General features: G+C 46.4%; 1 protein-coding gene across 1 annotated transcript in view; it reads left to right on the top strand.

The window, feature by feature from the left end:
- Window positions 1-13,812: 13,812 nt before the first annotated feature.
- SCRN1 (secernin 1) overlaps window positions 13,813-22,766 on the top strand; it is a 53,478-nt gene continuing 44,524 nt past the window's right edge. Inside the window, exon 1 of the mRNA XM_068152363.1 lies at window positions 13,813-14,134. The gene's annotated coding sequence lies outside the window, so the exon portion shown is untranslated. The remainder of the gene's footprint in view (window positions 14,135-22,766) is intronic.

A 22,766-nucleotide genomic window follows, 5' to 3' on the forward strand; every position in this document is an offset into this window, starting at 1 on the left:
TATGGATATTGTAGATTGTTGTCAATAGCAACTCTTTTGGGGAGAAAAAGTATAAATGGAGGTTTGCAGTGTGTGTGTGGGGGGGTGGTATTTTTCTACTAGCATCTGGTGTTTTGTTCCTGAAGGTCTCTGGTACGAAACTCTGGCCACGTGTTTTGTGGTCAGTAACCTTTCTGTGTTTTTTCTCAGTTATGCCATCTAGTTTTCTTGGACCCATTTATGCTTCTGCTTCCATAATGTTCTGTAGCAGTGAGTTTCACCTTAGAACAACGTTGGAAAATATTTCATAGAATCACAGAATTGTTAGGGCTGGAAGGGACCTCAAGGATCCTTCAGTTCCAACCCCCCTGCCATGGGCAGGGACACCTCACACTAGACCAGGCTGCTCAGAGCCCCATTCAGCTTGGCTTTAAAAACCTCTAGGGATGGGGCTTCTGTGACCTCCCTGGGCAACCTGTTCCTGTGTCTTCACCTCATGGTGAAGAACACCTTCCTAACATCCAATCTGAATCTACCCACTTCTAGTTTTGCTTCATTCCCCCCAGTCCTATCCCTACCCAACATCCTAATACAATAGAATAGAATAAACCAGGTTGGAAGAGACCTTCAAGATCATCGTGTCCAACCTATCATCCAACACCACCCAATCAACTAACCCATGGCACCAAGCACCTTGTCAAGTCTCCTCCTGAACACCTCCAGCGATGGCGATTCCACCACCTCCCCGGGCAGCCCATTCCAATGGGCAATCACTCTCTCTGTGTAAAACTTCCTCCTGACCTCCAGCTTGAACCTCCCCTAGTGCAGCCTGGGACTAAAAAGTCCCTCATTAAGGTTGGAAAAGACCTTTAAGATTACTGACTCCAACTGTAACCCAGATACCATGACCACTAAACTATATCCTGAACCACCACATCTACATGCTCCTTGAACACTTCTGGGGATGACACCTCCACCAGCACCCTGGGCAGCCTGTTCCAATGCTTCACTACTGTCAGTGAAGCAATTTTTCCTAATACCCAATCTAAACCTCCCCTGGCACAGCTTAAGCCCATTTCCTCTCATCCTGTCACTAAGGAGGACCACTTTGTTTTCAGTAACCTTTATGTGTTTTGCTCAATGATGCCATCTAGTTTTCTTGAACCCATTTATACTTTTGCTTCCACAATGTTCTATTGCAGTCAGTTTCAAGTTAGAATAATGTAGGAGTATATTTCCTTTTGGTTTTAGGTTTGTTGCCTGTCCTGATTCTTGCATTGTGAGGAAGTGGTGAATAATCATTACCCCTTTAGAGGTAGCTACCAATTGTGATTTTGAATATTGATGGTTTGGGGGTTTTTTGGTTGGTTTTTGTTTCAATATTTTTTCTCTCTTCACTTATGAAAATTAAGCTTGTGTGACTTAATCTCTCCCAAGGTTGCCTGCATGTTCTGTGCTGGGTGTCTTGATATCCCCTGCACTAACAGAGCACTGGGCAGCTGGGGGACAACTCATCACATGCATATTGTTCATGTTATGCTGGGGTAGATGCCTTACCAAATAACTTTCCTGTCTTTCTCCATTGACTACATAGGAAACCTAGAAAATTAGCATGCCCTAGGCCAAGGAGGGCTGGTAGGATATGAAGCTGACCCTTAAGGCAATCTTGCCCAGGAAGTTGGAACTGGCAGGTACCCATCTAATCAAAGGGCAAATACTGTGCATGTGCTGCTGGGGAGAGCAGAAGTGAGATTTGCATTGGGTCTGTCAGGGTTTTAGATGGTTGTTTGCAGTGTTTGGCATCTTCTCTGAACATCTGGCTGGGAAATGAAAGCATAAAAGCACAAAATAAAACCTGGACCAGATTACTGACCCAATATACAAAAAGTCAAGCATAAATAGTGGGGTGCCAGTCTTTGCCTTCAGTAAAGGCCAACTGTTGTTTTCCTTGGATTAAGTGGGAGTTCAGAGTCAGCAAATGCTGTGAACTGCACACATGTCCTGCTTGAATTTTTCAAGCATTTAATAACAATCACTTCAAGTGAACACGTAGTTAATTTGTTAATGCCAGCAGAGTATTAAAGCTGCAGGACCAAGATGCTTTGTTTGGTGGTGTGTGTGGGTTTATGCCAGAAGATGAGGGGATAGTTTTTGTTCTTAGTGCTTCTCTTGACAGCAGCATTAAATTTCTGAAATCTGAACTGAAAACAAAACAAAAGCAAACCAAAATAATTTCAGAAGTGCAGGGTCAGCAGCATACTTGAGACTCCCCTTCAACTATTTGATGCCAGTAAAGTTCTTCTGTGAAGATGAAGGGATTTCTTAGGTAGAAATAGCACTTCTGTTGCATCTGCTTGCTAATCCACAGGACATGCTGCTGCAGTGCCAGCAGCAGCTAACTAGTTGGCTGCAGGAGATCAAAGGCAGGCAGCTGCCCATCCCCTGAGGACAGGAGAAATACTGGGACTTCAGTGGCAGTCAGCAACATTTTGGCTGGCTTGCAGTGAAGGCCAAGGTGTATTTCCTCTGAAGAAACAAACACTCACTGTGTGCCTGTAAAACTGCAGCACTTGAAAAAGTGGAGAGGGCTCAAAGCAGAGCACTTTCCTGCTGAACCTTACTGGCATTCCTCACACGTTTCTCATTGCTCTGCAGTTATATAGCAAAAGAGGTACTGATGGTCTTTAGAATTGCAGCCTGATGTTGGTAGCCACTACCTAACAATTACAGGAGGAGCTGCTGCTTCTGTTGGTACAGAAGCAGCCTTCAGAGCTCATTTTGTTTGAAAATGCTTGATACGCAATGGGATGACAGAAGAAAGCTTTTGGCAGAGCTTCAGGAATGGTGCTTACTGTCTGAAGTGCTTTTTAATGCTTTCTTCTTGGGGACCAACTGATAAGGCAAACTGTTGAAAATGAAGGAACCACTTTACCAGGTCCTAAATCTTTCTTTTGTGTACCTTATAGAATTGTTAGGGTTGGAAGGGACCTTAAGGATCGTCCAGTTCCACCCCCCCGTGCCGTGGGCAGGGACACTTCACACCACATCAGGTTGCTCAGAGCCACATCCAGCCTGGCCTTAAAAACCTCCAGGCTTCTACCACCTCCCTGGGCAACCTGTTCCAGTGTCTCACCACCCTCATGGGGAAGAACTTCCTAACCTAACTTCCTAACTTCTTCCTAATCTACCCATTTTTTAGTTTTGTTCCATTCCCCCTAGTCCTATCCCTACTTGACACCCTCGAAAGTCCCTTCCCAGCTTTCTTGTAGCCCCCTTCAGATATTGGAAGGCTACAGTAAAGTCTCCTCAGAGCCTTCTCCAGACTGAACAGCCCCAACTCTCTCAGTTTGTCTCCATATAAGAGGAGCTCCAGCCCTCTGATCATCCTCATGGCCCTTCTCTGGACATGCTCCAGCGTGTCCAGATCCTTCCTGTAATGTCCTTGTGCTACCTGCAGCACCTCCTGCATAGAAGTGATTTGGTGAGTGCTGTATGTGACAAAGTCATAAAACTGGAACAAAATGCTGCCCTAGTTCTCTCTTCATGACATTTAAAATGAAAACAATCTCTATAGGACATTTCCTTTGGTGTAAACACAGGGGGCACAAATGAGTCTTTAAATAAAAATGGTCATTTGTGCTGCCCACACCCCATTGCTTCTGCTTTTAGGTGCCAAGTGATCTATTTGTTGGCCCAGAATCATAGAATCGTCCAGGTTGGAAAAGACCTGAGAGGTCATCAAGTCCAACCTGTTACCTAGTATCTAACACCTCATGACTACATGAGTCAACAAGAGTCATGGTTCAACAAGAGCAAGTGCAGGGTCCTGCATCTGGGTCGAGGCAATCCCAGGCACAAATCCAGGCTGGGCAGTGACTGGCTGGAAAGCAGCCCTGAGGAGAGAGACTTGGGGGTGCTGGGGGAGGAGAAGCTCAACAGGAGCTCTCAGTGTGCACTTGCAGCCTGCAAAGCCAATCAGATCCTGGGCTGCATCAGAAGTGTGGCCAGCAGGGCAAGGGAGGTGATTCTCCCCCTCTACTCAGCTCTGGTGAGACCCCACCTGGAGTACTGCATCCAGTTCTGGAGCCCCTAATACAAGAGGGATCTGGAGGTGCTGGAAGGTGTCCAGAGAAGGGCCACAAGGATGATCAGAGGGCTGGAACACCTCTCCTATGAGGACAGACTGAAGGAGTTGGGGCTGTTCAGTCTGGAGAAGAGAAGGCTCCAAGGAGACCTCATTGTGGCCTTCCAGTATCTGAAGGGGGCCTACAGGAAGGCTGGGGAAGGACTTCTCAGGATCTCAGGTAGTGATAGGACTAGGGGGAATGGAATGAAGGTGGAGGTGGGGAGATTCAGGCTAGATGTGAGGAAGAAGTTCTTTAAGGTGAGAGTGGTGAAGCCCTGGAATGGGTTGTCCAGGGAGGTGGTTGGGGCCCTGTCCCTGGAGGTGTTTAAGCCCAGGCTGGATGAGGCTCTGGCCAGGCTGATCTAGTGTGGAGTGTCCCTGCCCATGGCAGGGGGGTTGGAACTAGATGATCCTTGTGGTCCCTTCCAACCCTGACTGATACTATGATACTAACTAAACCATGGCTTCAAGTGCCACATCCAATCCTTTTTTGAACACCCCCAGGGAAATCCCAGGTTCAGAAGGCAGGAGAGTATCAGCAGGGTGGGGAGAGCCCAGTATTTTGGGCATCCTGGGAAAAAGGAGCAAAGCTGGGGGAAATGGGGTGAGATAGAGTGGAAGCACACAGGGTGGTGTGAGAAATACAAAGTATTTTGTTTCCTTGATCCTCTGCCGTCTGTTTACTTGGAAGCAAGAACCACCGGCAGTCACTGATCCAGGTCCTGCGATAATAAGGTTGGTTCCTGATCAGAGTTTGCTTAGAACTCGCTGCTTCAGCCAGTGTCTGCATGGATTTTTACTCTTAGGACAAAAGTTTAAATTTGTATTTCCAAGTTCCACTAGAGAATATTTGGAATAGGCATGTTGAGTTTTGCTTCTTAAATATACATCCTCCTTGTCACAGAGCTTTTCACAAAAGGCAAAAACTCCACAGACAAACCCAACAACCCCCAACCCCCCCCCAAAACCTAACACTCCCAAACCCTTCATTTGCCTTCAACGCTGAGTTGATTTTGGTAACAGGAAATAAAACAAAAACTGCTTATATTTGTATAATCCTGGATAATTTTAGCCTCTCTTGGAAGTTAATGCGTGCATTCTGTGCCCTAGTTTTCTCCTGGCACATAGGAAAACCAACTCTAGCAAAATAAGGATCCTTCTTCAGCTGTCCTGCTTCTGTTTTCATGCTACTGCTTGATTATGTCAACAGTCTCACACAAGAAATGGAGTTGAAGATCTCAGTGGGAAGCTGCATTTCAGTGTATACAGGGATAAAGACCTTCGTTACCAACTCTCCCAGCCTCCTCATGCATCACATTTCTTTCTTCTAGGAGGTTCAGTTCCAAAAGCAGGCTGGTTTAGCTAGGGGGTTATACTTGGTTAAGATCCATGTGGTATTTCTGGTCTCTTGAGTGATGTAAAAGGAGTAGGAGCTTGGTTTAGCTGAGAAATTAGTCATGAAGATACAGTTTGAAATATGTCAGGTAAGTATTTTCTGCAAGGTTTCTGAAGGTCATGTTCCTGTTGGAGGGCTGGAGTTTGTCCACAGGGATTGTGTGGGGTTTGGGGGTTTGGTTTGGTTGGGGCTTTTTGTTTGTTTTGTTTTTCCTGCTCATAACTGTTCTGCATCTCCATTAGGTAAACAGTCAACAAACTCACTTTTAAGATACTAGGATCTGGCAGCAGGAATCGGGTGGAGCCACCTCTTCAGAGATCCCCAAATCCCACTTAGATTTTCCTATAAAAAATTTGGTGCTAACTACCATTAAGAGCTGCTCTCCATATTAGACACAATGCTTCTAATTTCTACTTTGTGTCATGACCTGTTTAAGGAGATTAAATGATGCAGGATAATTGATTCCTCATCTGGGAGTCAGACTGAAAGCATTAAATCAATCCTGTCCTCTTAGATTTTGTTGCCATTGAAATGTCATTAAAGCAGCTGATGCTTCCTCTTCTGCCTCTTTCCCTGAGTGATGAACTAGGTAATACCTGTTTCTTTTGCATGCTTGCCTGCTGTCCCTCTGGGAGTAAATAGCAGAGTTTATGTCTAGCCTCTCTAATCCACCAGGCTATGTTTTCAGGGAACAGTTTTTCATTCCACAAATACAGTGCAAAGTGGTTTTGGTGACCCTGTGTCCATCTCTGGGTATGGAATCTATAGGACTATAGCTGATGGACTAATAATTCAGTGCTCTGCCCCTGCATAACCCTGAAGCAAAGCTCCCAGCTGCATGGTGCCCATCTTTCAGCTGACAAATGAGCACAGACTGCAGTGGGAGCACATACAAAGCAGAAATGGCCTAATTCTCTTCTTTTGGTAGCAGGTCCTGTTGCTAAGTAAGCCAAGACAATCTCAGCATGGCACTCTTCCAAACAGCCACAGCCAGCCTTGTGCAGTGGAGGGGCTGTGTGAAGGCAGGCTGGGGGGCGGGACTCAGGAACATTAATTAATATGTGCTGTCAGACATCTGCTGGCTTTGAACCATCACACCTTGCTTATTGAGCAAGCAGCTGCAGAAGGGCAGCTCAGGGATGTGTTGGTGCCTCTGAACAGATGAAGTGGCACCAGCCAGGCTCCCGCTGTCACACCACCGCCTGTGGGTAAAGCTAAGGGCAAGCTCAGAGGAAACACCAACAGCCCTGGCACTGGCAGAAACAGTAGAGAAAATAGGCAGGGGAATGGCTCTTTATAACAGCCAGTTTGTCTTGGCTGATATCCACAGACAGTGTGAGGAAGTTTGAAAACTCCTGGGTGATTCCTCTGGGGATGAAACAGTTTGAGATTTGTTAATGTTGCCATCTCTTCTTAACTTCCCTGTTGTACATTGTGAACAAGGACATCTCTGTAAATGTGGGTTCTTGTATGACAGGGATACTCAGTTCTGGACATTTCAATTTCTTTTTTTCCCTACCCTTTTCCAACCTGGTTTATTCTATATTCTGTATTCTATATTCTAAAGGACTTCTTTCCTCTATTTTAGTTGGAAGCATTTCTGCCAGCAGAGGTCTATTCTCATCTGAGCTATCCACCACTTCCATGAATAAGGAAAGTCACTTTCTCATCAGGGGCTGGGTTTTGCAGTTGAGTTAGGACTCCCTAAAGTCATATTTACAAAAGAAAAGGTGCCCAAGTTTTACATCTTCTGAGGAATGGAATAATGGAATGGAATAATGCAGCAAAACCATCCATAGCCAAGGAAGGACACACCACTGCTCACAGCCCCCAGTCCATGACGTGTATGTGAGGAGAAAATAAAGGTTGCTGATGCGTGCATAACTTTTTAAGCATACTCAGCAGACCTGTTGCTGTGGTAACTATTCTCATTAGATTCTAGGTCTCAGACTGTAACCTCCCCTGAAGGAGGGCTGTTTACACTGCACTACATGGCTGATAAATCACACAGTGGTATTACTGTCTGATCTTTTCTCTAAGTCCAGTGATTTAACTTGCAGCAATTTACACACAGACATGCCACACTAACATAAAATAGAACACAGCTTCATGTATGCAGTCTCTTTTAGTGAATGCCTGTGTCACCTGCATAGCACCAGAACTGTTGCATCTTACATCTTCATGTTCAGGCTGTTGCAATTTCATGAATATTATTAAGCCTGAAAAAAATTAAATCTTGAATGTTAATATAATTGTACTCAAGGTAACTACACAGCACATAGTCTCTATAGCACATTTCTTGCAGAGGGAAGTCAGATGCCTTCTACAGTTTCATTGCTGTGCTGCAAGCATTTCTGTACAGGCAACAATGGAAGCATATATGAAGATTAAGCAGGATCACTGTGTAAGGAAGTAATGCTGTTGTCTGTGTTTTCTGCTTCTTGGTGGGCATTACTGGTTCACAGTATCACCAAGGTTGGAAGAGACCTCAAAGATCATCGAGTCCAACCTGTCACCACAGACCTCATGACCAAACCATGGCACCAAGTGCCACATCCAATCCCCTATTGAACACCTCCAGGGACGGTTCATCTTCTCAGGATGACAGATTACCTTCTTCCACCTCCCTTGACTGTTTATTATTGTGTATCTGAAGCTATTGTCGAGCCTCATTGTTACAGGTGCTGTTCTAGCACATGGGGAAAAAAAAAGCTCCAGGCTCACAGATTTTCTAAGACAGTAATAAATAAATGTGTCCTGTGATACCTCTTAGAGTTATGAAAACACAAGTGCACTGCCTGCCACAAGTTACTGTAAATTAAAATAAAGAAACTGCTGCTTGTTGTGTGGTTCAGTGCCAGACTGGCTTCTAGACACTGAGGGGAACTGCAGCACTCTCAGTCCTTGTAGCATACTGCCTTCTGTCCCCGAGGCACAGGCTAATCGCTGGTGTTCTGTTATGTCACTTGTGCAAGGGAGAAATCAATCACCTTCTGCAGTGCATAAGGGTTCAGCATCTAAGCCAGCCCTTGTGTCTGCAATGACATCTGTGTACAGCTGCTGCCATTTCCATGGATTAATCTTCAATGGTATAATTGGATAAAGGAGCTGTGGGCAGGATTTTCCCTATGTCTTTCATTTGGAACATCCACTGAACACAGCAGGTGCCATCTTTACTTCACAGCAGCATACTGCACCTGCCACCCCCTTTCTTTTATGAATGTGGGAGAAGGATTCTCAACTCCCTGCTCCAGTATCCTGTCTATAAAAACCCCAAACCAACCAGGTACTAAATTTGTTTTACAGTATCAGTTGAACTTACTGGCCTAAGATACAACTATTATCTTAGCATCTCACAAGGTTAGGGACCAGAAATCATTATATATGTGGCTCAACATTATTGGGAGAATCGTTTGGGATAGGGGGAGCTTGGCACTTTGCCCCCTGAGAGGCTTTGGGGCCTGGGAGGCTCCCTGGCCGGACTTTAGGACCCTGGCCGCAGATAGGAGAGGGACAGTTCAGAGCTCCGGAGGCAGAGACACGGTGTGGAGCCCTTGGAGATTGCGTCAGGCATGCGCTCCACTGTGGAACCAGGGCGGGTGGCTGCTGTTAGTAACAGTGTGAAACTACAGAACGCGTCACGGTGTGGCGGGCTGGAAGACCTGCTTGGGGATCTGCTGGGGTCGGGTTCGGGGGGTGTCACTGCCTGCCCTGAGGAGCCGCTGCTAGCGGAAAGCCGTTTTGCGAGGGAGCCGCATACAAAGACTGGGTTGCTGAGAAGTCAGCGGCTAGAGATCGGGACCATCGAGAAGCACCGTGTTGCCCTGCCGTGCTCCCCGCCTGCCTCCCGGCCGGCCGGCCGCCCTGCCTGCAGCAGAGAGCGAGCGAGAGCTGCCTTCCTGCCTGGCCCAGCTCGCCGCCCCTGTTAGCGGCTTGACCCCCGCGGGATTTGTATATGCAGCCTGTGAAATAAACCGGTGTGGCACTTGTCTCCGTTTGAGTATTAATTCAGTTGTTTCCGAGAGTGTGAAGTCAGTCACATTAAAGGTCCAACTGGGCATCACTCGGGGGTTAAGCTCAGCCGCACCCAGTCCCTTTGATAGCTGAGGACAAACTGGAACGCAAGGGGGTTTAACTTCTGCCAAATTACCCACCGTTGGACCTTCTGTATCACAGACTCACAGAATACTAAGGCTTGGAAGGGACCTCCAGAGATCATCGAGTCAAACTCCCTTTCACCAAGATCTGTCACGGTGCACTTAAAAAATACAATTTCAACACTTCCATGGTCTGCATTAAGCCTACTGCTCTCCTTCCAAACACATTTGCTGTGAAAGCTAATTCCATAGTTTGTAAGCCTGCATGGCAGCTGTCTTGAACTTGCAGAGGAAAGTGTTTTGGATATGATGAATCAAAGATTAGTACTGCAGTGTCTTGAGGATTTGGGCTACTAGTTCTGCTGAATAGGCTTTGATGTGCAACTACAGAGGTGTTTGAAGAAGAACAAAACTAAACTGTAACTTAATCCAGATGATACTGTGTGTGCCTTTTGTTCTCTGCCTTTCACAGAGAAAACCTGCAACAAAGGTTCGATGAAATTCTCTCTTCTAAAGATATATCCTTCCTGCTCCCTTTCTTTGATGTTGCACCCCATTGGAAACTCATCTCTTACAGGAGAAAGAAACCTTTAAAAATATTCAGATATTCTGCTGTCATGTTATTAAAGAAAAAGAGCAAATAATCAATAGATTAGCACCGTGGCTTTGTCCCAATTATTGTAATTTTGTACTTTCTGTTTATGCAGCAATCTCCATTCAAAGATAGCAGCTGTGAGTAAATACTGTCCCCTTTTAATTTATGAGGTAGTTTAGATGCTGTGATTTATCCAAAGCCAAGCAGCAAGCTTATGGCAGAATGGCATAAACCTCAGGCTCTCCAGATTCCCAGGGCCATGCTCTAACCACTCATCCTTGCTGCTTTATGTAGCTCATGACAGCTTACACAGAAAAGAAGCATCAGAGATTTCTCTGTCACCAGTATGTAATCACTCTGTAGACAGTCTAATAATTCTTAGGTAGATTATACTCAGCCATAATCATCTCCAGTGTAATTAGAGAATAGACTTAGTCATCTAAGTGAGCATAATGTGGGTAATGCAAGTGGAGTGTTATAGAACATAATTTAAACTCCCTTTTAAGTTGCACCTGCTCTTTTCATTGGCTATCTTTCTGATTCTAAGCAGCAAGCTGCATCTGACGCAGTTCATGCTCGATGTAACTCTGGAGCAGGGAATTTGGGTTGTTATGTTCAGCTGAAGTTGTTACTGTTAAATGACTATAAACTCATCAGCTTTTCAGTGAGTCAAACCACCTTTCAGTTGGATATTTTAAGCAGGAGATATCTTGCCTTTTTTTTCCTGTTGCAAAATACACAGTTGTCCTGATCACAGCAAACTAACAGTAGAGGAAAACAAAGTTCTTGCCTAAAATACATGATGGAAGATGTTAGTGTATAAAGGCCTCCATGCTGCTAAGGATGAGCTCTGCTTTTTAATCAAAAACATTGAGCCTAAGGAATGACTTTTAAATTAATTCCTCTTCAGGTTACTGATGAACCCCCAAAAGGTGCAGATGCCACAATTCATTTTCCCTGAGATTTAGAATGGAAACAGCAAAATTGTTTTCTCTTGGTTGTATAACTGCTTTTCAGTCACATTTGACAGCAAGTGGCTAAAGTTCATCCTTCTTTCTAAGCACATGCAGACCCATGGATTCTTCTGCTTCTTGTGGTGATGAGAGGAAATTCTTTTTGCTGCATATGACCCCAGCATTTTTTCCTACCATGTTTTCTTTTTGTGCAGGATCTTTTGTGCAGATTCTGTCTGGCTTTTAGTTCTTCTTTTGTCAGATTACTTAAATTAGATCTTCTGATCTGATAAGTAGTGTGATATTTAAGTGTCTTGATTACTACCTTGTAGGAGTGAATGACATGTAATACCAACTCAAATTTCCTAGTATCATAGTATCAGTCAGGGTTGGAAGGGACCACAAGGATCAGCTAGTTCCAACCCCCCTGCCATGGGGCAGGGACACCCCACACTAGATCAGCCTGGCCAGAGCCTCATCCAGCCTGGTCTTAAACACCTCCAGGGATGGGAGGTGGAGTGACTGTCGGCCCTGTGTTTGTATGACAATTTATTCTGCAGATATGTTAGGCTGGCTTGACCCATGTTAATGAGCTGAGATTCTGAAGAGAAAGAGGAAGAGAAGTATTCTGAGGAACTCAACTCTGACCACCAAGTTGTGCACCACTAAGGAGGACATGCTGACAGGGTACTTTCAGTAATTCTGCTGGCAAAAAGCATTAAAACTTGTGAAATGAGGCAATATTTGAAGACAAACCTCTTGGACTTCGTTAAAAAGCTCTTTTATAGATTTCTGTATTTTCTGCGTCTTCTTCAAGTTCCAAGCTGCTGCACCAACCTACCATATTTATTTCTTCCCTCTCTAACACTGAAATGCTCACACTTCTAATGCTGTTTGTTCCACCTACTGGCACATCTTTGCCATTCTGACCTCCTCTCTAGTTTCCTTTTAACCTTACTGTCTTCCAATCAAACATACTTGGCAGTCCCTTCACACTGTCTGAGGCAGGCATTGGTGGAGCGTGCAGCAAGATTCCTCTCCTTAAACACAGACACAGAAAGCCAAAGATGCTGCCTTCACACCAGTAAACCATGGTTATTATCCAAACCCAGAACTGTTTAACCAGATAACAGGACATCTGCATGATTACAGCTAGCAGGGAAACTATTTTCACCTCTGTGTGGAGGCACAGGTTATGTGCTGATGATGGGGAATGCAGGACAGCCCCATTCTATGATTCTATCATTTGGGTGGGTCTGGCAAACAGAACAGAATACCTGCTTCATGCACCAGGCCTGAGGGATGCGATGTTCTGCAGGGGGCCTCAGGGCAACAGCCAGTGTAGTCTTGCTCTGGGCCTGGTGGTGTGGGTGCTCTTGTACCTTAAGAGCTGAGAGGTCCTCTGAAGGTCAGCTGCTGAAAGGGCAGAAGCCCACCATGATGAATCACATGCATCCAGCAGTGTGCCCAGGTGGCCACGAAGGCCAGGGGCATCCTGCCCTGGATCAGGAACAGTGTGGCCAGCAGGAGCAGGGAAGTCATTCTGCCCCTGTACACACCACTGGTTAGGCCACACCTTGAGTGCTGTGTCCAGTTCTGGGCCCCTCAATTCAATAAAGATGTTGAGATGCTGGAACATGTCCAGAGAAAGGCAACAAAGCTGGGGAGCTGAGGGATTTGGAGCACAGCCCTGTGAGGAGAGGCTGAGGGAGCTGGGGTTGCTTAGCCTGGAGAAGAGGAGGCTCAGGGGAGACCTTACTGCTGACTACAACTAGGTTGGACTTGATGATCTTTGAGGTCTCTTCCAACCTTGGTGATTCTATGAACTACCTGAAGGGACGATGTAGCCAGGTGGGGGTTGGTCTCTTCTCCCAGGCAACCAGCACCAGAACAAGAGGACACAGTCTCAGGCTGTGCAGGGGGAGGTTTAGGCTTGATCTTGTAAATTCTTCACAGAAAGAGAGATTGCCCATTGGAATGGGCTGCCCATGGAGGTGGTGGGGTCAATGTCCCTGGAGGTATTTAAGAAGAGACTGGATGAGGTACTTGGTGCCATGGTTTAGCTGATTAGATGGTGTTGGGTGTTCAGTTGGACTCGATGATATTGGAGTTCTCTTCCAACCTGGTTGATTCTGTGATGTCTCCTGTTGCAAGGTCATGCCCTCAGATTTCCAAAGTTTGATGACTTATGCTTTGTGTGAGACAGAGGAACACAAGTTACCTGTGCAGTTATGACTAAATCTGGAGAAATGAGCCTCTTTGAGCACCACCTAATGTGAAGGGAGCATATGTCCTCTCGGTCCCCCAGTGGGTTGAGAAACAAGGCTGCATGCACTGCATTCCACCCATGCAGTTGAAACGTGGATGCTTCTCGGCACTTTTCACGTCCTCATGCCTTGTGGCGGCCTCTGTGGGTGGGTACGCACAAAGGCGCCAGGCACTGGCACCCAACACCTTTCGCCCTAAACGTAGCATGCAGGAGGAGGCAGGGAAGGCACTCTCTCTCATGTGAGACTTCGGGAAGACCCCGACCAAGGGCAGGCATGGCTCTGAGGGAAGGCTCGGTGCCAACACGACAGCCGGCCGCTTCCACAGGGAAACGCCAGAAAAGGGCGGTCCCTGAGGTCCGCGGCGCCCCTGGGGTAGAGACGCGGGAGAGGGGAGCAGCGGGGCGGCTCAACAGCGCCGGATGCTCGCCCGCGTACGAGCCGCAGCACCAGCCGGGACTCGCCGCGCGGAACGGTTCGGCCGCGGCTGCGCGCTCAGGGGAGGGGGCCGCGCCTGGTTCCATCGGCAGGAGCTGCCGCCGCCGCCGCCAGGCTGAGCGGAGCCGAGCCGAGCCGAGCGGAGCAGGGTAGCGTGAGAAGAGTGCTGAGGCGCGGTAACGGTGACCCCGAGGAGCAGGGCGGCATCTCCACATCTCCATCTTCCTCTGAGCGGCGAGGCCGGACCTGGCCGGTGCTTTACTGCTGCGTGCGGGGGGAGAAGGTGCGGGGTCTGCGGACAGCGACCTGCCCGGCGGGGTTCGCCCCGATAGCGCCGGGCGGCGGTAGGAGGGGTGGCGGGGGAGGATGTCGCAAAGCCGGTTTCCCGGTCGGCGCGGGCACCGTCCTAAGGCGGCGATGGCTCTGGGTGGCGATGTCCCCAGGAGGCTCCGCGCACCTGCTCCCGCGGCGGCGGCAGGAGGGACCGCGCCGCTCTGGGCGGACGCTGCGGGCACCGCGTAACATGGCTGCTCCGCAGGCAGCCCCCGGCCCGAGCCGGGCGCCAGCAGGACTCGGCGGTGCGGCTGGGGGGTCCGGGGTGGAGGAAGACTTGGCGTTTGGGGCTGGCATCGACAAACGCCGTCGGCGGCTGTCGCCTGCCTTCCAGTTTGAAGCAAGGGTCTCTCGCCTCCGTCTTCTCTGGCTACTCTCTCTGCTAGCTGCTGCGTCCCCTTCTGATCTTTAAGGACTCGCCGTGGGTTGTGTTCCCTCCCCCACCACCTTTTCTTTTATTTTTTTTTTGGTGTATTTTGAAGGTGCCTTTTCATATAATCACCCTGAAATCTAGACGCCTTCGTGTGGGTTTCTAAGCATACTGTTACACTCAGGTAGGTATGTGATGATTTCATTCATTTCAGCAGGCTGATGAGCAGACACCTTCCTGCAAGAGCCTGCAAAACGGGCTGCTGTTTGTGCTGTGATAGTGATACTACAGGCTATGATCAACCTGCCTTTTAAACCCCAACATTTTCTGCAGGACTGGTAACTAGATGGGAGGGAAAAAAATCATATTAAACCAGCTTCTCAAGCTGAAGACAGCTTTGTTAGGGCCTTGATCCTACAATTGCACATATGTGCAAATCTATCCCTATGAAGGATGACTTTAGACCTGAGTAAAGCTATCCAGACCTCTAAGATGTAAAACTTCAGTAATTCCAGAGAAGTGGTTGTACTGCAGTGCACTTGGTAAATTCTATCATGCAAACTATCTGTGTATGCTAAACTTACTCAGTAATTTAGAAGACAATATATACAGGAACTTTAAAGTAGAGCATCTTGCTCACTCAGTTATAGACTATTACCATTTCTACTATTGGTCTAAAAGCTGTTCTAGAATTAGGGATTTTAGAACATCCTGGCATATTCATAGTGTGCACCCCAAACCCTCCAGCCAAATAACAAGAAATCTCAAAACAAACTCTCAATCATATATATTTATTGTGTGTGTATACATGTATTTATCTCTTTGAACACAGGACTTCCCCTAATTTGAGATGAATCAAAACTGAAGTTAACTTAAACCATTCGTAGTGCTGTGAACTAACCAGGCAGTTTAGATCCCAGAGCTTACATAGGCAGTCAAAAAGACTGTACTGAGGCAAATGTGGTGGATGGAAATCCTGAATTCATTTAAGCAGATTTGATCCTCCCCAGAAGAGCATTTCTGATGCTTAGAGGCTAAGATTTTTATGGTGACTCTTTTTTTTTCAAAGATATTTGTAACTTTCTTCTTGGTGAAGTAGGGCATGGCTTAAGCTGCATTTGTTTACTCTTGTTGAGTTTGGTATTTTGGGGAAAGTATACTGAATTTTGCTCCCCACCTACCCCTCCAAAAGTCATCAACCATGGATGCTTTATTCAGCTTGTGTGTGGGAAAGTGTGCTAGTTTATGCTAGAAGGTTCCAGTGAGAATGTATTTATCATGGACTTGAAGAGCTGTCAAGCTAGACATTGTCTTTGTAGTGTATTGGTCTTTCTGTAAATTGAACAAACTGAGGAACTGCCCAGAGCTGCTGTCTGTACCTGCCCCTCTGTGAGGTACCCGTACACTGCTTCCCGCCGCAATGTGTTGCCCTACATCCTTACCTCTGCAAACTGAGTTGCCAGCATTGCAACACTTGCTTTTGGTTTTAGGTTATACTTTAAACTAAACTGAGACTTCCTACGGGATATTTTGATGCTTTGTATTTCCCCCCTTCTTAACATAACAATGTTGCTAATTTGAAATGACTACCAGTCAGGGTGCATTAGCCGCTTGCGTGGGGAAGCAAACAATTTTGCCTGTGCAATTGTGAAGACCTAACTGAAGTGCAGAACTAGATTGTCCTGGCTCTTTGCAAAGAGGGGAGGCTCATGGCTAAGTATTAGGCAGCAGTTAGTGAGTTCTCATTATACTGTGAAGTTGTGTGTTCAAAGATGCTTTATATGCCAGTAGCTCCTACCAAGGGTCTCTGCCCCAGTGACCCGAGCAGGACAGCAGCTGCTTCTCTCTATGCAATGGAGAGTGTTACAAGTACAACCTTAGACTGCAGGCTGCAACAGCAGCTACAAAAGGAATAGAGTTCTGTGACTGCTTGGAGACTTAATTAAGTGCATTGACATCCACTCAATGAAAAGTCTGTATAAATAATGAATTTTTCCTGCATGCACAGCCTGTGATGGAAATGGGACTGAAACCTGCTGTCTTCTGGATGACTGACCCTGATTTGTTTTTAAACAGAACTATGTTTTCATTAACATAATTCAGATTACTTGAGGCAGAATAAGATCCTGTCTCCTTTTGAAAGATGCCTGCTTTGAGAGGTTGGACAAGGGCATATTAGACAACTAAAACAGAACTGGTTGGTCAAAGGACTAAACTTTTCTAACAGCTGAAATCTGACTATTTGTTAGGACTTTAAATGCTGAAGGGTTTTGCCATGCTTATCTGATGGGCCAATATCTAATTTGTTAGACAGTCTTAAGCAATCTGGCAGCTCTTGCCAGGTATATTCTAAATTTTCCCAGATGCAGCAAGAGAGAGAGATTTTCAAATCCTTTCAGGCCTGTTATGCACTTGCTCAGTTTGATGACCAAAGCAGGCATACTGCTTAGGACAGCTTTGAAGCACAACTTGATTTTTATGCCTGTGTAGGGAATTGCTGCTTCTTGTAATTAAAAAATGAAAGTAAACTTACTGGTGTGGTGGGTTGCAAATTCCCCTCCAACATTAACTTTGCCAGACCAGCTCAGTTGGAAGCAAATGAAAGCTGTATTTATCAGCAAAACTACAATCTATAATGGAATGCAATGAAAATGTACAAAATATGCAGTGTTTACAAATATTTGCAATTAATAAACACCACAAGGACACCCCTGGCCAAGGATCAGGGGAGCTGCAACAGCTTCTCCCTCCTTGCCTCCTTCCCTTCCTCCCTGTACACAAAGGGACAAGAGAAAAGAAGAGCAGAGAGACATTGTTGGTAATACCAGTCACAGCAAAAGTTATGCAGTCAAGGTCAGTAAAACCAGAAGAAGCATCAGCCAGAGCCCAAGAAATGAAGAGAGGGAGATTGGTTGTTTTGCACAACTGGTTTAAGTCCATTATCACAGTATCACAGTATAACTAAGGTTGGAAGTGACCTCGAGGATCATCGAGTCCAATCTGTCACCACAGAACTCATGACTAGACCATGGCACCAAGTGCCACATCCAATCCCCTCTTGAACGCCTCCAGGGACAGTGACTCCACCACCTCCCTGGGCAGCACATTCCAATGATGAATGACTCTCTCAGTGAAGAACTTTCTCCTCACCTCGAGCCTAAACTTCCCCTGGCACAGCTTGAGACTGTGTCCTCTTGTTCTGGTGCTGGCTGCCTGGGAGAAGAGACCAACCCCCTCCTGGCTACAACCTCCCTTCAGGTAGTTGTAGAGAGCAATGAGGTCACCCCTGAGCCTCCTCTTCTCCAGGCTAAACAATCCCAGCTCCCTCAGCCTCTCCTCACAGGGCTGTGCTCAAGGCCTCTCCCCAGCCTTGTTGCCCTTCTCTGGACATGTTCAAGTGTTTCGATGTCCTTCTTAAACTGAGGGGCCCAGAACTGGACACAGGACTCAAGGTGTGGCCTAACCAATGCAGAGTCCAGGGGCACAATGACTTCCCTGCTCCTGCTGGCCACACTATTCCTAATGCAGGCCAGGATGCCATTGGCCCTCTTGGCCACCTGGGTACACTGCTGGCTCATGTTTAGGTGGCTGTCAATCAGCACCCCCAGGTCACTCTCTGTTTGGGAGCTAAGTGATGCAGTCAAGGTCAGTAAAGCCAGGAGAAGCATAAGCCAGAGCCCAAGAAGTGAAGTGAGGGAGATTGGTTGTTTTGCACAACTAGTTTAAGTCCAATATCTTTCCAGTGGGATTGTTCAGAACTATCATTATTTCCCTTTTTACACCCAATGGTGATTTATTTATGTTCTGCTGCTTTCTGTTCAAGATCTGTGAAAAATTTTTAAAGGCATAGGCTAAAACTACCACAACTGGAGAAAGAGGCCGTCCCAGCTTTCTGACTAGAAGTGTGAGATGTTGCTCATTTTGAGCAATAGCATGTAGTTGATGTACAAGAAAAGTTAAGCATGGTTTATTGTGCTAGTTGTAGGCTAAGCCTTTAAAATTTTTCACAGATCTTGAGTAGAAAAGTAGCAAAATGTAAACAAATCACTGTTGGGTGTGAAAAGGAAAATAGAGATCATTCCAAACAATCCCATTGGAGAGACAGGATAGTAGTATCAGTCAGGGTTGGAAGGGACCACAAGGATCATCTAGTTCCAACACCCCTGCCACGGGCAGGGACACCCCACACTACATCAGCCTGGCCAGAGCCTCAGCCAGCCTGGGCTTAAACACCTCCAGGGATGGCATCCCAACCACCTCCCTGGACAACCCATTCCAGGGCTTCACCACTCTCATGGGGAAGAACTTCCTCACATCCAGCCTGAATCTCCCCACCTCCAGCTTCATTCCATTCCCCCTAGTCCTATCACTACCTGAGATCCTGAGCAGTCCCTCCCCAGCCTTCTTGTAGGCCCCCTTCAGATATCTACCATAAGATCCTGTTCCCAAAACATTTTGCTTCCAACTGAGCTGGTCTGGCAAAGTTAATGTTGGGTGTGGGGGGGGGGATGGAATTTCATCCCACCACACTTGCTGAGTTTCAGATGTTGATAATTCCTCTTAGATATCTTCTCAGAGCTTAGAGGGACAGAGACAAAGCTCTGTGTGTCACCTTCAAGTGTTATATTGGTGTCATCCATTGATGGTAATGAAAGAGTCAAACTGGCCTGACTAAGGTCTAATAATGCAATGTAAAAACCGTAGGGAGATGGAGATCTGGCATGGCTTTGTGCTTAATATTCAGCAACAGTCTCTGCTTTCTAATTTCTCACTAAATGCAACCTTCCTCTCTCCTGATAAGTCATGCATTGAAACTGTCCAAATTGTCTATTAAAAGAAATAACCCTGCCAGTGTTAACAAAGAGGGGAACAATATTATTATTGTGCCTTTCAGTTTGCTCTCTTTGTTCTGTTCCTGCAGCTGAATGAATTTTGCTTTTCATTTCTGGTTTATTTTTGGGGAACATTGCTTTTCTGGAGGATACAGAGATCACATGCAGGATATCAGGTAGTGATAGGACTAGGGGGAATGGAATGAAGCTGGAGGTGGGGAGATTCAGGCTGGATGTGAGGAGGAAGTTCTTCCCCATGAGAGTGGTGAAGCCCTGGAATGGGTTGTCCAGGGAGGTGGTTGGGGTGCTGTCCCTGGAGGTGTTTAAGCCCAGGCTGGATGAGGCTCTGGCCAGGCTGATCTAGTGTGGGCTGTCCCTGCCCATGGCAGGGGGTTGGAACTAGCTGATCCTTGTGGTCCCTTCCAACCCTGACTGATACTATGATACTATGATACATGTCTCTATGTGCACAGACACTAGGCTTGGTTTGTAAATGGAAATACAAGCCTGTCTTGGGCACAGGGAGCATATTCATTTAAAAGTTAAAACAGACATGGAAAACCCAACAACTGTTCTCTGAACAAAAGTTTTCACAGCTGTAACTGTGCCACTCCATTGAAAACAAAAATGGAAGTGTTAAGAATGTGGTGGCCTGTTTGATATATTCTCTCCTTCCTGGTGAGACAGCTTTGATCCAAGTTGGAGGACCCTTGTTCAGATGCTGCCTCTCAGTTTTTATGTGTAGATGTCACCTGCAGGTTAGGTCACCTGCAGGTTAGGGTCACTTGCCCTTTCTGGTAGCCATGAAAACAGATTTACTGAAATCTTTACATAGTAAAGAAATTTGGAGTGGCTGTCAGCCTTGTGCTTGTGTGGCAATTGATTCTGCAGATAGGTTAGGCTGGCTTGACCCATGCTAATGAGCTGAGATGCTGAAGAGAAAGAAGAAGAGAAGTGTTCTGAGGAACTGAGAATTTCTATTTGATGTCAACCTGAAACACAGTTGAAAATCATCCATTAACACACAGAACTGAAGTGTGAAACCTTTGTGAAAGGTTTGGTGTATCTAGGTGGAGGTTTGACTCGATCAAGTTGGAGTCTTGCCAGCTTGCGAGTCAAATCATATGGGTACAAGGTAAATCCTGCACTGAAATTCTGCTCACCATCACAGGAGGTGAAGGTTTTTCTGGTGTCAGTGCTGAGTGCTTGGTCTCTTGGAAATTTTCTTAATATCTCTCATGGAATCACAATCTGCCAGGTTGGAAGGGACCCCAAGGATCGTCTGGTCCAACCTTTCTAGGTGAAGAGAGACTGAGAGCCCTGGAGCTGTTTAGTCTTGAGAAGAGAAGACTGAGAGGGGATCTAATCAATGTCTATCAATATGTGAGAGGTGGGGTTCAAGTGGAGGAGGCCAAGCTCTTTTTGGTGGTGCATAGTGATAAGCCAAGGAAGAACAGGTACAAGCTTAAACATAGAAGATTTCACCATGAGGAGAAACTTCTGCACAGTGAGGGTGAGGGAACACTGGAGCAGGCTGCCCAGAGAGGTTGTGGAGTCTACTTCTCTGGAGACTTTCAAAACCCACCTGGCTGCATTGCTGTGCAGACTCCCCTGGGTGATCCTGCTGTGGCAGGGGGCCTGGACCGGATGATCTCTGGAGGTCCCATTCAACCTTTACTGCTCTGTGATTCTGTGATAGTGTGGTTTAAATGAGACAGCCCAGCACCCTGTCAAGCTGAGTCTTAAAACTGAGCAGTGTAGGGGAATTCACTATGTCTCTTGGGAGAGGATCCCAATGCCTAACTGTTCTCATTGTGGAAATTTTTCTTCTGGATTTCCAATTGGAATCTCGCCAGGAATAACTTGTACCCCTTACCCTTTGTCTTTTCCACGTAGAAAGGGAGATCTGCTACAATTGTCCTGGTAGCCACCCCTTATGTGCTGGTATGTGGTAATAAGGTCTCTCCTAAGCCTTCTCTTCTCAAGGCTGAACAAACACAGCTCTCTCAGCCTTTCCTCATACTCAGTGCTGAATTATTGTTTTAATTTCTTGTGAAGAGGAGCTGTAGTGCTGGTAGCTGACTGCTCATGCCATATCTTTTCCTGCTCTGACATTGCTCTACATGATGGTGTCTAGGTAGTATTACGTTTGTAGGGGGAGAGACTATAGGGGTGCAGAAAACAAAAATAGAATAAACCAGGCTGGAAGAGACCTTTATTAGAATAAACCTTTATTAGAATAAACCAAACCAGGTTGGAAGAGACCTTCAAGATTATCGTGTCCAACCCATCAACCAATCCAACCCACCTAAACAACTAACACATGGCACCAAGCACCCCATCAAGTCTCCTCCTGAACACCTTCAATGACGGCAACTCCACCACCTCCCCGGGCAGCCCATTCCAATGGGCAATCACTCTCTCTGTGTAAAACTTCTTCCTAACATCCAACCTGAACCTCCCCTGGCGCAGCCTGAGACTGTGTCCTCTTGTTCTGGTACTGGCTGCCTGGGAGAAGAGACCATCATCCGCCTGTCTACAACCTCCCTTCAGGTAGTTGTAGAGAGTGATAAGGTCACACCTGAGTCTCCTTTTCTCCAGATCTCCTTCAAGATCATCACATCCAACCTATCATCCAACACCACCCAACCAACTAAACCATGCAACCAAGCACCCCATCAAGTCTCCTCCTGAACACCTCCAGAGATGGTAACTTCACCACATGTTCAGCACAGCATGTTCAGGGCAGAACTGTTTGTGCCTGTGCAGCAGGAAACATGCCCTAAATGGTGCTTTGTCAGGAAAGCAGTAGCTCTACACATAGGAGCAGCTACTTCAGAATGTTTCATTTGGTGTAAATTCAGAAACTAACCTTCCAGAAAGCTTAGGGTATGAAGTTGCAAGGCATTAAGTGAGCAGCAGTTAAAGTGTGGAGAGGAAATATTAGTTCACTTCAGTAAAGGTGGGTTAAATTTCTTCAAGCATGCTTTTCTTTTGGACTGCTCTCTCACACTAATCCTCTTTATTGTCCACTGCTTCCCAGTGAGTGCTGCACTTTCATTAGGAGCCTATTCTTTTATTTTCCAGCTGAGAGAGAATGCAGAGAAAAGAACTCTGCCGTTGGCAAATGCGTTTTACTGTTTTAGAAACAAGCTCTGGAATTGCCTGAACAACAAGTTGTTAGGAGAGCTTAAAAACCTAATAGTTCATAATGTTGTTTGGGGGGGGGTTGGAGTTGGTTGGTTTGCTGGTTTTTTTTCTTTCTTTAATAAATAAGACAGAGCAACTGTGGGCAAGACAGCTTTCACGTTTGTAACTCTCTGAAACTAGTAATTACTCCGTGCTTAATGTCCTCAGGGTGTTTTAGCCAGCAAGGAAAA

This window comes from Melanerpes formicivorus, unplaced genomic scaffold (assembly GCF_026170545.1).
Source record: "Melanerpes formicivorus ecotype bairdi unplaced genomic scaffold, bMelFor1.0.p_v2 SCAF_23, whole genome shotgun sequence".
NCBI classification, from domain to species: Eukaryota; Metazoa; Chordata; class Aves; order Piciformes; family Picidae; genus Melanerpes; species Melanerpes formicivorus.